The sequence below is a fragment of the Crocuta crocuta genome, unplaced genomic scaffold, assembly GCF_008692635.1.
Source record: "Crocuta crocuta isolate KB4526 unplaced genomic scaffold, BGI_CrCroc_1.0 scaffold64, whole genome shotgun sequence".
NCBI classification, from domain to species: Eukaryota; Metazoa; Chordata; class Mammalia; order Carnivora; family Hyaenidae; genus Crocuta; species Crocuta crocuta.
Genome location: NW_027530640.1, coordinates 271,201 through 282,706, shown reverse-complemented (window position 1 = coordinate 282,706; position 11,506 = coordinate 271,201). Strand labels below are relative to the sequence as shown.

At 38.5% G+C, this 11,506-nt stretch overlaps 1 pseudogene; it reads left to right on the top strand.

Moving 5' to 3' along the window:
* Window positions 1–2,952: 2,952 nt before the first annotated feature.
* On the top strand, window positions 2,953–4,004 carry LOC144235405 (glyceraldehyde-3-phosphate dehydrogenase pseudogene; annotated as a pseudogene).
* The last annotated feature ends 7,502 nt before the right edge of the window (window positions 4,005–11,506 follow it).

Sequence of the window (11,506 nt, the reverse complement as noted above, 5' to 3'; positions counted from 1 at the left end):
TCAAAAATAAAAATGAAAACATTAAAAAATTAAAATAGTATAATTGATAATATGTTGTATATTTTAGAATATATGTTACATACTTTATTAAAAATTTTAAGTTTATTTATTTATTTTGAGAGAGAATGAGAGTGAGGAGTAGGAGAGGAGCAGAGAGAGGGAGAGAGAGAGAGGGAGAGAGAGAGAGAGAGAGAGAGAGAGAGAGAGAGAATCCTAACTAGGCTCTGTGTGTGGGCTCAAACTCACGAATCATGAGATCATGACCTGAGCCAAAATCAAGAGTCAGACACTTAACCAACTGAGCCACCAAGACGCCTCTAGAATATATATTACATATTTTAAACATGAGGATACAAACGCTGGTTTGCATGTCATACTTATTCAGAGAAAATGAGATGAAACTCTGTCTCTAAAGACTACTCATGTATAAAGGACAACTGAAAATCTTGAGGCATATGCCCATGTATAATAAATATTATCACCCTGCGTCGAGCTCTGTGCTGACAGCTCAGAGCCTGGAGCCTGCTTCGAAATCTTTGTCTCCCTCTCTTTCTGCCCTCTCTTGCTCATGCTCTGTCTCTCTCTCTCTCTTAAAAATAAATAAGCATTAAAAGATTAAAAAATAGTATTAAATAGACTTGCTTTTAAAAAAAGTTTATTTACGTATTTTAAGAGAGAGCATGGGAGCGAGATTGGGGGAGGGGCAGACAGAGAAGGAGAGAGAGAGAGAGAGTCCCAAACAGGTTCTGCACTCTTTGTGTGGAGTCCAACACTTGAACTCATAAACTGTGAGATAATGACCTAAGCCGAAATCAAGAGTCTGATGCTTAACCAACTGACCCATCCAGGTGCCCCTAAACTTGCTTTTTTTTTTTTTTTTTTTTTTTTTTTTTGCAGAGTTTCCTTGTCATTTAAAGTGCAGCATAGGATTTTAAAGCAGGGCTTTGATGTCTACTAATTAACGGCACTACCTAAGCAGGAGGCATTCATTCCTTGATCAGTGTTTACTGAGTGCTTACTATGTGCTTACTCTTGTCCTAGAAGTTGGGAGTATTACTGTAAGTAGAATAATCTGGTAGGAGAGGTAATCATTAATCAAATAATCATATCACATGTATTTTCTCACTATAAGAAGTACTCTAAGGAAAAATAAAGGAGCTTACACCTGAGGTAAGAAAGCACTGCTCTGAACAACACTCATAATTTCTGAAGGCATTTTTGCACGATTTTATTTGTTCATTCATGTGTTCATTCATATCTTCATTCATTCATTCACTTGAGAAAACTTTATTAAATCCACCCTAATTACATTCCAGCCACTGTGCTAGCAGCTGGGGAAAAGATTGAAAATAAAGTATTCATGGTGACTTCTTGAAATTTACGATTTAGCTATTCAAGTGACCAAATGTTTTAAAGAAGTGAAATCAGACATTGCCATTCCCTTGCAAAATCACAAATGAGAAGAAAAAAGAAAACAAGAGAAACTATCTTCAGATCAAATTAAATCGCACAAGTATTATTAGGGATGCCAATTACATGCTGACGTTTATGCCAACACATGAACAGATCTGCCGTTTATTGTCAGTGTTTGTAGGAAGAAAGAGGAGGCACTGTTGATATCATTAAGTAATGACCTTGATTATTAAAAAAAGGGGAAGATGCAGAAAAGAAAGCCAGGAGAATGTCCTGACTGCAACATGGTTTTCTAGGGGGCAGGAGATTGTCTCTGACTTACCTCTGTCATTCGTTCCTAAAATTAATTCCATTTGTTTACATATTCACAAAACATAGAATTTCTTACTTTGCCTCTAGTAAATAGATAGTATAGATAGATTTAAAAATAAGAGGTCTCAAATTCAATAATCATTTTTATAAATGATTATTTCAAATTCCATTTATTAAGGCTTAATTACTGTCTCTCTATATAATGATTCCACTGCATACCTTATAAACACCTTCCAATATTCACATGAAATTTTAATGAATACACAATAATGGTCTTATTAATTTTAAATTAAATGTACTTGTTCATTTTTGAAAATAAATTTAAAGTGCCACTCTAAGTAACTCAAGAGAGCAAATTCATTTTTACACAAGAGAGGCCATTAGTTGGAAGTTTATAACCGTAAATACTCTGGTTCTTTTCAAAGAATAAGAGTAGCTAATGGAGGGGTGACTGGGTGGCTTAGTCAGTTAAGCGTCCGACTTTCGCTTAGGTCATGACCTCGCGGTTTGTGGGTTCGAGCCCCACATCGGGCTCTGTGCTGACTGCCAGCTCAGAGCCTGGAGCCTGTTTCAGAGTCTGTGACTCCCTCTCTCTCTGACCCTCCCCTGTTCACGCTGTCTCTCTCTATCCTAGAAATAACTAAAAAAAATATTAAAAAAAAAAAGAGTAGCTAATGGAGTTTGAAAGGTTTTTTTTGTCTGTGTCCTATGCACATATAGTGATTATAGGATATACATTACATGGATTATTTAGTTTAATTTTTATGAAACAGTAAGGCAGGCCTGGTATTATGTTCAATTTAGAGATACAGAAAAATGCTTTACAGAGGTTAAGTGGCAAGCTCAGAATCATGTCTTCTAGGAGTTAATAGGATTTCAGTCTGAGTGTCTAAAATCCCAGGGACTTGAAAAAAAAAGTTCCAAGGACTTAACCACTGTTTTAGTAGAGTAACGTTGTTGACCTCATTTCTAATTTCAAATTAAATTTTACTTGGTTAGGGAGTTCTTCAAAGCTGGAAAGTGACTTAGTGAATACATCGTTGAAAAAACTTTGACTTTGTCAGTAACAACAGGCAAAATGATAGCAGTGAAAGCTGATTGTATTTGTCTTAAAGTGGGGAGGGGGTGCTAGCACAGCCCATATTGGCCCATAGGAGAGGGTTGTTAAGTATTAACTGCCACACCAGTGAGTATAACTACAGTCAACAAAATCAGTCTTTCTGCTCCTCTTCATTTGGCAGACAGCTGTGTCTTCTGGTGCAGTGCCAGCCACATCCACAGGACACAATGGTGAAGGTAACAGTAAATGGATTTGGTCGTATCGGGTGCCAGGTCACCAGGGCTGCTTTTAACTCTGGCACAGTGGAAACTGCCACCAGCAGTTACCCCTTCATTAACCTCAGCTACATTGTCTACATGATCTGGTATGATTCCACCCATGGCAAATTCCATGCACAGGCAAGGTTGAGAATGGGCAACTTGTCATCCATGGAGCCCATCTCCATCTTCCAAGAGTGAGATCCCGCCAGCAACAAATTGGGTGATACTGGTGCTGGGTATGCTGTGGAGTCCACTGGGGTCTTCACTACTCTGGAGAAGGCTGGGACTCACTTGGAGGGTGAGGCCAAGAGGGTCATCATCTTTGCCTCTTCTACTGATGCCTTTATGTCTGTAAAGGGGGTGAACCATGAGAAGTAAGACAACTCCCTCATAATGGTCAGCAGTGCCTCCTGCACCACCAACTGCTTGCCACCTCTGGCCAAGGTCATCTATGACAATTTTGGCATCTTAGAGGGAATCATGACAATAGTTTATGCCATCACTGCCACCCAGAAGACCATGGACAACCCCTCTGGGAAGTTGTCGCATGATGGCCAAGGGCTGCTCAGAACATCATCTCTGCTGATACTGGTACCACTAAGTCTGTAGGCAAGGCCATCCCTGAGCTGACTAGGAAGCTTACCAGCACGGCCTTCTGTGTCCCCCACCAACATCTCAGTCATGGATCTGCTCTGCTGGAGAAAGCTGTCAAATATGATGAGATGAAGAAGGTGGTGAAGCAGAAATCAGAAGGTGCCCTCAAAGGCATCCTGGGCTACACTGAGGACCAGGTTGTCTCCTGCAACACTAACAGTGACATCCTTTCTTCCACCTTTGATGCTAGTACTGCCATTGCCGTCAGTGACCACTTTGTCAAGTTCATTTCCTGGTAGGATAATGAATTTAACCACAGAAGCTGGATGGTGGACCTCATGGTCCACATGACCTCCAAGGAGTAATAGCCCCCTGGACCACCAATGGATTTGCCCATATCAGGTGCCAGGTCACCAGGGCTGCTTTTAACTCTGGTACAGTGGAAACTGTCACCAGCAGTGACTGCTGTCAGTGTGGAGCCCCGTGCAGGGCTCGATGTGAATATTCAATCCCATGAACCTTGAGATCATGACCTGAACTGAAATCAAGAGTTGGATGCTTAACCTAAGACTGAGCCACCTGGCACCCCTGCAAAACTGTTTCCCACTTTTATATTCAATTTAATGGAAAGCCATAGGTAAGCATCCTGTGAAAAAAAACCCAACCCTTTATTTATAAAGAATTATTTTACTTTCATATCTGTATGTATTTCATTTTCATTTATACTTTATTTCCTTTATGTCTAGAAGAGTACTGTAGAAGACCATCAATACTGGCACACACTAGCATCTTGCATTTTTTTTTACCTTCACTTATTCCTCCTTTGATGCTCTTGCTTATTTTATGCAGATCTGAGTTTCTAACCTATGTTCTTTTCCTTTCCTCTAAATAGCTTCTTTTAACATTTCTTATAAGAAAGGTCAATTGGCAACAAATTTCTTCAAGTTTTATTTGTCTAAGAAAGTCTTTATTTTTCTTTTACTTTATTAGAACTTTTTTTTTTTTAGAGAGAGCAAGAGTGAGTGGGGTAGGGGGGCAGAGGGAGGGAGAGAGAGAGAATCTTAAGCAGGCTCCTTGGGGCTCTATCCCACGACCCAGGGATCATGATTTGAGCTGAAGTCAAGTCAGACGCTTAGCCAACTGAGACACCCAGGCTCCAGTTTTACTTTTGAAGGAGTTTTTCAGGGTATAGAATTCTAAGTTGGTGTTTTTTTCTCTCAACACTTTATTTTAGTTAACCCTCCTTGCTTGCACAATTTCTGCAGTCTGATGTAATTCTTTGTTCTTCTATAGATATGGTATTTTTCCCCTTTAGCTTCTTTTAGAATTTTTTCTTTGTCTTTGATTTTCTGTAGTTTTACTGAAGTTTTAACAAAGGTCTTGGAAGAATGTTTGGTGGGGGGGGTAGGTGTATGAGTGTGTGTGTCTCTATATGTATATTGCTTAAATAAATTCTGAAACAAATTATCTCTGATGCTCAGCAACAAGGCAGACAACCTCTTTTTTTATGGATAACTTCTTTCCTTCTTTAGGATATTTTTATGATCTCTTCTCCTTTTCTGTATCTTTTGTTACTTTATTATTTTTTTAATTAAAAAAATATTCATTTCTAAGAGAGAGAGACACACACACACAGAGTATGAGAGGGGGAGGGGCAGAGAGAGAGGGAGACACAGCATCTGAAGCAGGCACCAGGCTCTGAGCTGTCAGCACATAGCCCAGTGCCGGGCTCAAACTCATGAACCATGGGATCATGATGGAAGCCAAAGTTGAACGCTAAACCGACTGAGCCACTCAGGTGCCCCTTACTTTGTTTTTGAATTTTATTTTTTGAGAGACTGAGTGGGGAAGGAGCAGAGGGAGAGGGAGAGAATCTTCAGGCTCTATGTCCAGTGCAGAGCCTGATGTGGGACTCGATCTCACAACCATGAAATCATGACCTATACCCAACTCAAGAGGTAGATGCTTAACTAACTGAGCTATCCAGACATTCCATTTTTAATTAGTTAATTAATTAATTAATTTAAAGTAAACAGTACCCCCAGTGTAGGGCTTAAACTTGTGACCTTGAGATCAAGAGCCAGATGTTCTACCAAGTGATCCAGCCAGGAACCCCCTTTCTTCTTCTTTACTTCTTCTCCTCTGAATTTTTTCTCTTCCTCTTCTTCTTCTTCTCCTCCTATTCTGCATCTGCCTTCTTTTTTATTCATATGGTAGTCTAACACTGAGCTCTTTAAGTGAGGCCAGTGCAAAACTTTATGTTTTGTATGGTAGACTATCTTGAGTTATACTTCCTCACAGTGCCTGTAAATGCAACAACTAATTTACCTAATTTTCAAATGAGTAAATTGTACTATTTATACAAATGCACTTAGAAAGAGGGGTAGTTGGATAGAAAAATCATATGCGTAGTTTCTGTAGAAAAACACTTCTTTTTTTTCTTTATGTGCTCAAGTTGCTTTGGTTAAAAAATGTAACTCAGAAGGACACAGTTTAGTATACAAAACTACATTTTCCTGAGTGCTCTGTTTGCTTGATTAAAGATGTATCAGGGAACTGTTACTTGAAAAGATTATTTTCTCAAATTTTCATGGTTCAAAAACTCATAAATATTAGTTATGTTAGTGTTGTTCCTGTGTGAAACATGAGCCCAAACTGATCATCGTAAGTGCACCATCAGAAGGAGGACCGTTTCCTACACATACTGCTTTTCAACTAACAAGTACAACTCTGAACCTGAGTCTGCGACTGAATGTCATGACACTCATCTCTTAAATGAAGTGTAAAATTTTGTGTGTTTGTAGGGGAGATGTTTTGAATCACAGGCCGTGAAGCTTGGTGTTTAATTTTTAGATGAAATTGCTTTTTCCTTTGTAAACTCATCACTTTTTTCTATACAGTCTGAAACTTTGTCCTCATTCTCCTATTGCTTTGGAAGTTAAGAAAGAATCTTCTCTAATAAAATTCCTTCATCAGCAATGCTGTTACTTAGATTTTGTAGTAATGACTGATGGTCAATGCCACTGAAAATAATTTCCAGGGCACCTGGGTGCCTCGGTTGGTTAAGCGTCTAACTTTGGCTCAGCCCATGATCTTATGGTTTGTGGGTTCGAGCCCCACATCAGGCTCTGTGCTGACAGCTCAGAGCCTGGAGCCTGCTTTGGATTCTGTGTCTCCCTCTGTCTCTGCTCCTACCCAATTCACACTCTGTTAAAAACCCTCTTAAAATCCTGTTTCACTGTTTGGAATCATTCTTGCAGTGAAATGTTGCTGTGTGGACCAAAACCAAAAACCAAACCAAACCAAACCAAACCAAAACAAACCAAACCAAACCAAAACAAAAAACCCAAAAGAAAGAAACAAGAAAACCTAGAGTTGAAAAATTCAGGCAGTGTCAACATACACTTGTCAAGCCCTGAGTAAGTAGTAGGTATTGACCAGACGTTGAGTTATAAATATAAATAAGCCCTCAAGATGCTCATGGTAGTAAGAGAGCAGCCCCAGAACTGTAGAGTATAATGCTGACTAATGGGTGCCTAGGGAGAGGTATTGATTGTAAGGGTGCTTTAGCTCTGACATTGACCATCTTATTGATTAGTAAGGTCGGCTTAGTTGACTTGGCTAGCTAGGTGTGTATTTTTCCTCTCTTCCTCTCTGCCCATGTGTCTTTAGGATCTAACACTGAGGACAAACTTGCAAGGCGAGAAAGGGACATTTATTAGCCAAAACTTAATGTAATTATAAATAAAATATTCAGGGGAATGCCACAGGGAAAAGGTGTTATTTGGGTGAGTCCTTGAAGGATGAGGGCTATTTTGACAGCGGAGGATGAAGATAAGTGTATGAAAGATGTTTCATAGACAAGGAACACCATGGGCTTGATGGTGAGTTACAAAGGGTGTTGCAGAAGGTACAATTATTAGGAAATGACAGGACGTGACTATGGCAGGAGATTCAAAAGAGCAAGACCATCCATCTCTTAAAAAGTGAACTCAGACTGTATCAATTTTGAGTGGATTTCAGAATAATGGGCTGGCAAGAATTCAACAAGAGTAGTTAATCATAGAAAGCTTATGGGGACCATGAGGAAGTGTAGAAATTTCAGGAAAAAGAAAACAAGAAAGAAAACTTGAAAGAATAAGAGATTAGAAGGATGTTGAAGACGAGACTGTGCTCAGAAAAATAAGTTGGCAACATCTTCTAGATAGTTGACGCTTGTACAGTTGTCTGTGTGTCTGCCACTTGGGGAATTGGGTAAATCCCATGACAGAGCATTACTTTATTAGCTCCCTTGAGACCTGAGACTATGCTACAGATCTTCAGCTGTTCCCTAATATGCAGTGAATTTGAGGGCCTGAACTTATTTTTCAGAGACTAGAAGACATCAGGTCTGCAGTGGAATGAGAACATTCTTCCTCTATTTGGCACTTTCAGCTGACAGTTCTCGAGAAAAACTGTTTCATTCCTGATAGTAGCATCTCACTGTTGACAAGGGGATGCTATATTAAAATTACCCAGAAAACAATTCCCCTTTAAGATTAATACTTGTGAAAGTGAGTGGGCATTAGACCGTATTTGGTATCTGAACAGCACAGACTCTTAAAAGGATATTATTTAAGAAACTATTTCAATTAAGAGGAAACAAATCTGTTTAAATCTGGATATACTAATAATCACAGTATTAAAAACACAGCCTCGCAATCTTGTTTTTTATTTCTCTGGGGTTCGGGCTTTACATGTGGTTGGCCATGTGCAGAACAGAATGAAAACTTCCACTGTCAATTTACGTTGATTCCCATCTGCTGTGAATGGTAACCCATGATCTTTTCTCCATCGGGTATTTTTGTTGTGTTCTTGTTGCTATTTTACAAAGAATCTGCAATCACTTATTCTGCGCGTCTCACCCAGTTCTTGAAAAGAGACAACACTTGAAAACATAATGGCCAGATGATCTCAGGATGCAAGAATCCTTCAGATGTTTGCTGGGAACTATTGAAAGATGCTTCAGTTTGACAAAAGCAGGAAATGTTAATTTTCAGCTCTTTTATAAATAGAGGGATGATCTGTAAAGGGAAAAATGTTGTCACAGCAAATGTACACTTGAGTGATTCAAACCTAATTAGTGGTTGTATGATTCACTTTGAATATATTTACTGTAACAACTGTTAAACTGTGTTTCAAATTCAGCTGTTGAATAGATTATTTTTTAAAACAAAACAGTTCTAAAAATCTATTTTTTTTCTGATCCAAACCAACATTTTTTACACCTTTGTCCTTGGTATATATACTATATATAACCAATGATTAGCTCCCTCTTTCTTTTTTGGTTCCCACTCTAATCCTCCAGGCAAAATTCCTAACATATTTACTTGAAGAAAACATATTAGCATCTCCCACTCATTTTCAGCAGCCAGAGGATGTGGGGACTATCTGGTAGAAATACTTCTACCAGATATATATATAAGTAGATATATCTGGATACAGTAAGTAGAGATATACTTACTATATATATATATCTAAATATAGTAAGTAGAGAGTTACTTAATTATGAAAAATAAAGTTGCAGTCCTCAAAAGACTATTGAACAAGATGTCCAAAGCAATTGATGCATGGTAACTCTTTTGTTAAGCATTTGTGTTTTGTTGAATACTTGACTAGGTATGACCAAGAAAAGAGAAATTCAAGCAGCATGGTGATTTAGTGACTGTAAATGCAAACAATTTGCAGTATGGTTAATGAAGAGAAGTCTTTATATAGAGCAGACATAATTTATCTCTTAGATATACCACAAATTTATCTGAGGGGAATCCTGATAACCAAATACTCCAAAATTCAGATAATGTATGCTTCAGACCAGCAGTCATGGAAAGAAAAGTCTTCTCTTTTAACTTCAAATGCTTTGAAAAAATATGATTATAAAAATAGGTTTGTGGCAGATATTTTGGAAAATATAGAAGCGTATAGGAAAAAAAGGAAAAAGTGTAATTCTACTTCTCATGACATTTAGAAGTATTTTGTTTCCTGTTTCCTTGTCTCTGCAAGTGGAATTAAAAAAAATGGAACCATATTACATATACACTTCTGTAGCTTTTAGGAGCACCGCTTCTCCAAGTGCCTGCTTGAATTTCTCCATGCGTCACTGGGCTCTTTGCAAACTCTGAGTCTTTCCTTCAGAGACAGACATGGATCCCCAAAGAATGCTGCTGTTTCACAGCTATGCCAACATGCTTTTTTCTTGAAATGTGACACATTTGTTGAAAGTAGTAACTTTGTCTACTGGTGTGTGAAGGTTTAGGTATCAGAAATGAACAAGTATTAAAAATAACCATAAATGTTAATGCGTATTTTAATAGGGACAGTTGAGGAAAGGGAAATTCCTAAAGGTTCTTTCGACAGTGAGGACAGTGTCCTTGAGATATGTTTCCAAGTCAGAGTCATCAAGCTGGTGAGGACAAAGTTAGCTGAGTTGGAAGGATTTCACCTCTCCGTGAGGTGATCACGCTTAAATACCACCCGATCCTCCCCTGGGTTTAAGTACAGTGTGATTAAGCTCTTGATTTTGACATCCATGTAGGCTAGTTAACTTCACACAGAAAAGCAAATGAAACAAAACAAAAAAACCCCATTCCTTGACTGCAAACATTTGTGCCCTGATGAGTTGAGTCAGATCACTTTCTTTTCTTTTTGAACCATAGCTAGAGAAATGAAGGAAAAAAGATCATACTGACAGCGAAGAGAAAATTACTTCACCGTAGTGGGTGGATAATGTGCTGTGAGGTCAGATTCTTAAATACTGTGGTTGGAATCTTTTTTTTTTTAATTTTTATAAGGCTGAATGATTTTATTACCACTAATAACCCGTGTGACTCTGAAAGCTAAAATAATCTGGATAATCAAAATTTATGCTTTAGGACGGAAGATGATTATCTGCAGATGAGGGGAAGTAAATTCTTCTTTCCCCAATCTTCTCTGCTAACGACACTGTGGGTGAATAACTTGGTGAACCTTTCGGCTATCATTCCATGGTGGATACGGGGCAGTGTGGGGAGGGGAGACCGTCCTTTGAAATATCACATGTGGGTGGCTGTAGGCAGTGAATTGGGCAAGTGACTGAGGAATTGGAAGCTTTACTCAAAGCAAAAGGAAGATGCCACAGGGAAGACTGATCTCAAGATGTCTGACCTCCCCTTTGAGGGCTCCATTCCCTAAACTGTTGAGTTTCTTTGTTCATAAGGTTGTTTTAAATGAAAACAGCTTTTTATGATGGATTGTACTTGTTTCACTGTAGAGGAGTCACATCATTTTTGAAAAACTTACTAATCTTTAAATTTACATCCAAGTTAGTTAGCATATAGCTCAACAATGATTTCAGGAGTAGATTACTTAATACCCCTTCCCCATTTAGCCCATCCCCCCTCCCACAATGCCTCCAGCAACCTTCTTTACTATATATTTAAGAGTGTTTTATGTTTTGGCCCCCTCCCTGTTTTTAGATTCTTTTTGCTTCCCTTCCCTTATGTTCATCTGTTTCGTATCTTAAATTCCTCATATGAAGTCATATAATATTTGTCTTTCTCTGACTAATTCCGCTTAGCATAGTACCCTCCACTTCCATCTGTATAGTTGCAAATGGCAAGATTTCCTTCCTTTTGATTTCCGAGTAAGAAGGAGTCACATCATTTTTGAGAGTCCTTCTTCCCCATGTTCAGCGATATGCCTGGTTTGGGGTGTTTTAAATGAGGAGTTGGGGAGAATAGTATTAAAAATAGGCTGAGTTTAATCTGGGCTCATGGAAGAGAGGACTTTCTGTTATCATTCAAGTATGAATGTGTTCGATTTGTGGATTTCTGTTCTGTTAGTCAAAGGA